This window comes from Tamandua tetradactyla, chromosome X, assembly GCF_023851605.1.
Source record: "Tamandua tetradactyla isolate mTamTet1 chromosome X, mTamTet1.pri, whole genome shotgun sequence".
Lineage (NCBI taxonomy): Eukaryota > Metazoa > Chordata > Mammalia > Pilosa > Myrmecophagidae > Tamandua > Tamandua tetradactyla.
This window is the reverse complement of record NC_135353.1, coordinates 31011537-31017536: the sequence shown is the minus strand read 5'-3', so window position 1 is coordinate 31017536 and position 6000 is coordinate 31011537. Positions and strand designations below refer to the sequence as shown.

Genomic DNA, 6000 nt, shown 5'->3' with positions numbered 1-6000 from the left:
ATTTGTGTCACTTGTTTTCCTCGTTCACTATATGATGGGCACCCATCCAGATCAATTGGTACAGATGCAACTAATTTTTAAAACAGTTGCCATAGTAATCCAAAGCAGGAATGTCCCATCCTTTATTCAACCATTCCTTTCCAGGTGGACCTTCAATTTGGTTTTCTGACATACAAATATACAAATAAAGCAGAAATAAACGTTTTGTACATATAGTTTTTTGCATTGGTGTTTTTATTTCTAAAGGATAGATTTCCCAAGGTGAGTTTTCTGACCAAAAGAATATATGTACTTTTACCAGTACTAGACACTACTATAATTATTTCATTAAAGTTTTTAGCAATATACCCTCCCGCCAGCAGTGTATGTAAATGGCTTTTTCTCTCCTTACCAACAGGGGATATTTTGCCTATTCTATTTTTGTGAAAAATGGCTTTTAAATTCTTGCTGCATTTTTATCTTCCTCACCAGTCATGAAGCTAAGAAGCTTTTTGAGTATTTCTTCAACACCTGCATTTTCTCTTGTAGGAATTGCATGCTTATTATGAACTTTTTCATTGGGACAGTTTCATTACTTTGCTCAATACCTTTTGTATGACAAATATGTCATATAGTTCAATTCATTGTTTCTCTTTTGATTTGGTATTTCATGATTTGATGTTCAAAATTTAATGGTAAAGGGGTAAAAATATGCCAATGTTTTATTACATGGCTTTTGGATCATCTGTCTTATAAAAGTCTTTTCAATTCAAAGATTATGAAATGGCATCCTAGATGTTTTTCTCATACAGATGATTTATTTAAGACATTAATCCATCTGTAAATTATTGTACAGTGTGTGAGAAAGCAGCTGGCTCAATTTTGTTCCATCAATATCTGATTAATTATTCCAGCATCATTTATAGATAAACCATCTTTGCTGACTGATGCAAAATACCTCCTTGGTCATATATTAATCCAATATACTAAGATCCATATCAGAAATTTCTATTTGTTCCCACAAATCTACTTGGTTGTTTTTTATTTGATTAGTGTGGCATTGGAGTAGTTTTAATATCTGGGAGGCAAATGTTCCTTCATTATGTTCTTCATATTAAAATATTCATATTACAAATTATTTTCACATCTTCTTCAAATGCAAAAAAAATAAATCCTCTTAGCAATGTTGACTGAAATTGTTTTAAATTTATGAAATGATTTTAGCAATTGTGGGGTAGAACATACTATCCACCAAATATTTAATACATATTTTGCAGAGCTCATTGCAATTAGGCAAGACTGTATGATTAGCTCTGGTGAACTTTGTTAGAAGTAGAAATGACATGTGTCACTTCAGGCCTGAAGCATAGAAAAATGGGGACAAATTCTTCAATTGTCTCTTTCGCCCAGCTTTGGCAAATCCTGAACCCTTTAGTTGAGTTAGTTACCTCACAACCCGGTTGCCTATATCCACTAGTGGAATAGAGTGCACTGTACATGGAAAATATGCAAGAAATGATTTTCTGTTATGTTGGACCACAACAATTTTGGGATTACCTTGTTAATGAATGTTAACTCAGACTACCTTGACTAATACAGAATAACCAATATTTTAATGAACTTCAGTATTCCCAGTTAGGAACAGGGTATGTCTCTCCATTAGTTCAGTTAATGATTTTACCCATTGGAAGAATTATAGTTTTCTTCATGTAGGACTTGTAGCTTTCTTTTAAAATTGCTCCTATGCATTCCTTGCAGATTTTTTCATTATTATTAATGCGATATGTTTTTACATATCCAGATCTATTTATCAGTTTACAATGTAATAAAGAAACGCTAACAATTTTGTATACTTTATTAATATACAATAAACCTACTGATTTTTCTTAATATTCAATGGATTTTATTAGTATAGTCATTCATCTTGGTTTTCCAATAAAAATGACTATCAACGGAAAAAAAATTATTTTGTCTCTTTTTACCTCAGTGACTATGTTGAATATTAAACATCCTTGTATTAATATATAATCAATAACCTCCAAAACAGTGTTGACCACAGACATCCTTATTCTACTTCTATTGAATTGCAATGGTATGCCACTCTTTAATATGATGTTTAAACACTTTATCATGTTTAAGTAGTTTCCATCCATGCCTGCTGTATTTTGAGTATTTATAAGGAACGGCTATTGAATGCCTTCTTCATTTTATGTTTTTCTCTAAATTTGTTGAGATAGTCAGACAAATTGATAGATTTTCCAATGTGGAACGCATATTAAAATACAATTAAAATTACCTTAATACATCCACTAAAATGGATAAAATTTAATTTTTTATTTAAAATGTATTGAGGAGGATGTGGAATAAAAATTCTCATACTTTTTTTGGTGGGAAAATAAAATGGTAAAAGCTGCTTTGCAAAACAGTTTGGCTGTTTCTTAAAGAGCTTCTAAAACATTCACTCTACTATATGATCCATTTTTATACTATGCACTCCTGGTTTTAATATCAAAGTTATACCAGCCACATATAATGTGTTGAGAGTATTCTATCTGGTTACCTGCAGACAATTTTGTGTAAGACTGAAATGATCATTTTCTTGAATGCTCTAAGAGAACTCAATTGTAAAAACACCTTAGTGTGGAAAAAAAGATCAGTGCTTGCTAGAGATTAAGGGAGATGGGAATGGTCAACCATGAAAGGGACACATGTGATGTTTTAGGATGAAGGAACTATCCTGTATAGTCCTGAATTGGTGTTTATGTGACTCTTTACGTTTGTCAAAATCCATAGAATAGTACATCACAAAGAGCAAACTTTAATGTATGCATAATTAAAAAAATTTTTAAATATCAGCTAGGATTTCAGGGGATCCTAGGGTGGGATGCTGACTGTCACAAAGGAATGTAACAACATTACAAACGTATGCTAAAGGTTATGACCTAAATAACTTCAAAAAACAGTGTTCTCACTAGAAACTATGAGCATAAAGACAAAAGAAACTGGGCATATACATTGTATTTTAGTTGCTCATCTTGTTTCTTATGGAGATATGGGTTAACTATTCTGACACTGTTATATGTATATTGCATTGAAAAAGTAAGTAAATATACGGTAGCAGTGGAGCCAAGTTTGTCACTGTCAGAGAGAAGTTATAGATAAGCAAAAAAGGAATGTTAGAATGAACCTGGTGGAATTAGATTCAATTGGAGACATCAGTACGAACACGTTTATTTTATACATTTATGCACATACAGATTATTAGAGACAGCAGTCATTTCTAGATATGTGTATATACATGGATTACAAAATATAAACATATTACCTAGCTCTCTCCACTGAGATGATCTAGAATCACTCCACAAGCAATGAAGACACCTGGCACCCAGCTGTTGGGCTTTAAATATCATCCTTCAATAGAAGGAATAAGGGCTCCTTAGAGATATGGCTGATTTTAGGCCTGGGTAAAGGAAAATAAAAGATGAGCCTGGAGCACCTTATAGTACCAGAAAGAAAGGAAGTACTCCAAAAAACTCCTAAAGACTGAGGACATGCCAGAAGGTCACAGGAGCCAACCTGAAAGTGCTCCCAACGGCCAAAGACTGAACAATTTGAGCAAAATAATGTAGTATTGGATTATAACCCAAAGTAAACAATAAATATACATGAGCCCATACTGATATAAATAATGATTTAATAAGCCAGTAAATGGGGGAAACAAGACAATCTTCCTTACAGAAGAATTACCCTGTCTAGGAGGAGGAATTGAATACCTACCTTCCTTTCTCCCCAGTGGGGCTTGGGGGAGAGATTTCTGACTGTCTTTCATAGTACAGTGTGTGAAAAGAGAAAAAATATGGCTTTAGAGTGGAGAAGTTTGGCAAACAGTACCATAAAGCAAGCTTAACATTACTAGTAATGTCATGTGGATATCATGTACCACTTAATGTGATGGCAGAGCACGTCATCTCTATAGTAGTCATTCCAAAACCCATAATCTCAATCTAATCATGAGTGAACATATGACAAACCCAAATTTGGGGGCAGTATATAAGATACCTGACCAGTACTCCTCAAGACTGTAAAGGTCATGAAAAAGAAGGAAAAACAGAAACTGTCACAGACTGAAAGAGACTAAGAAGATGATGATCAAATGCAATGTGGTATCCTGGATTGGATCCTAGAACAGAAAAAGGATGTTAGTGAAAAAAAAAACTGGTGAAATTTGAAAAAAGTCTCAACTTAATTAATAGTAATGTACTAACATGCATATACCCTTGTAATATAACATGATAAATGTACCAGGTAAGAAGATGATGATCAAATGCAATGTGGTATCCTGGATTGGATCCTGGAACAGAAAAAGGATGTTAGTGAAAAAAAAAACTGGTGAAATTTGAATAAAGTCTCAACTTAATTATTTGTAATCTACTAACATGCATATACCCTTGTAATATAACATGATAAATGTGCCAGGTTGAAACTGTTTTGTACCCCAGAAAAGCCATGTTCTTTAATCTTGATTCAATATTGCTGGGTGAGACATTTTTGATTAGGTTGTTTTCATGGAGATGTGAACCACCCAACTGTGGGTGGGACCTTTTGACAAGGTGGTTTTCATGGAGCTCTATCTCCACCCATTCAAGGTGGGTCTTAATCCACTTACTGGAATTCTTTAAGAGGAAACCATTTTGAAAAGAGCTCAGAACTGACACAGACAGAGATGTTTGGAGATGAAGAAAGAAAATGCCCCCTGGGAAAGCTGTTTAAAACCAGAAGCTAAATGATGAGCAGATGCCAGCTATGTGCCTTCCCAGATCGGCCTTTCTTGAGTCAAGTTATCCTTCTCTGGATGCCTTAGTTTGGACATTTTTATGGCTTTAGAACTCTAAACTTGTAACTTAATAAACACCTTTATAAAAGCCAACCCATATCTGGCATATTGCATTTCTGGCAGCATTAACAAACTAAATCATTAATATTAGAGGAAACAAACTGGGTGAGGAATATATGATAATTCTCTCCACTGCGATTACAAGTGCTTTGTAAGTCTATATTGTTTCAAAATACAAAAGTTATTTTTAAAAACCTTGAACAGTTATTTCCTTTGGGCACAATTAAATAAAATAAAATGGCCCCCTTCATTGGGTGTAGCCTAGAAAGACCCCTATATAAGAAATGACTATCCAGAAGACAAAAAATTATTGAACTTCAAGGACAGGACCTGCTCTTATAAGAAAATGGAACATTTTCTATAAAGTTGCAGTTTGAGTAACATATACACTTAATAATAAGCCATTTCAGTCCAGTAGAGATAGCCTATCAGAAATGGATAGATATATCACACTCTACAATGTATATCTGTTCCCCAGTTTGTAAGACCCTCCTATATAATGAGGCGCTTAAATAATCAATCATTATAACTTCCCACTTAGAAACCCCTAAATACCATTATAAGCAGCTGTGAATAGATGGCTATTGAAATTCTTATTCCACTTTCAGACTGACATCACCCTGCTGGTGAATAGTTTTTCTTTCTCATCTTTTACTGCTTTAATTTATATGTGGCAAATTGTTTCTTTTTACACCCTTAAATTATAATTAATGCTTACTTTTCAAATAGTTATGGAATTAATTTGACTTTCTATGTCATCTTCAGTAAGCTTATTATTTGATTTCTGTTTGCCTCTTGGTTTTCTCAGTTCTAAAATTCCAGCCTTCTTTTAGACAAAATTCAAATATTTCTGAGAATTCCAGTTTATTTTATCAATTATTTTATGGATATATTTGCATTTATGTGATTGCTCTATCAATTCAAGATAAATCCTTAACTTTTCACAATCTACTTAGAGTTATTATATCCCCTCACTCTTCCAAGTAGGACACAGAATCTTTCAATAAATTTTAGATCCATTAATTATATTAAGAATTTGTACACTTTTCTCAGTTTTCCAACTTATTGGCAACAATTTAAAAGAATTTGTTAAAATAAGAGAATTTGTAGGTTTACAGAAAGATCGA

At 33.2% G+C, this 6000-nt stretch overlaps 1 long non-coding RNA gene across 1 annotated transcript in view; it reads right to left on the bottom strand.

Annotated features, from left to right (window-relative positions):
* Positions 1 to 3656: 3656 nt before the first annotated feature.
* The window catches only part of LOC143671269 (uncharacterized), a 152743-nt gene continuing 150399 nt past the window's right edge, over positions 3657 to 6000 (bottom strand). The window contains exons 3-4 of the long non-coding RNA XR_013169524.1: positions 4282 to 4330; positions 3657 to 4159 (exon numbers count right to left, since the gene is read on the bottom strand). This is a non-coding gene — a long non-coding RNA (uncharacterized LOC143671269). The remainder of the gene's footprint in view (positions 4160 to 4281; positions 4331 to 6000) is intronic.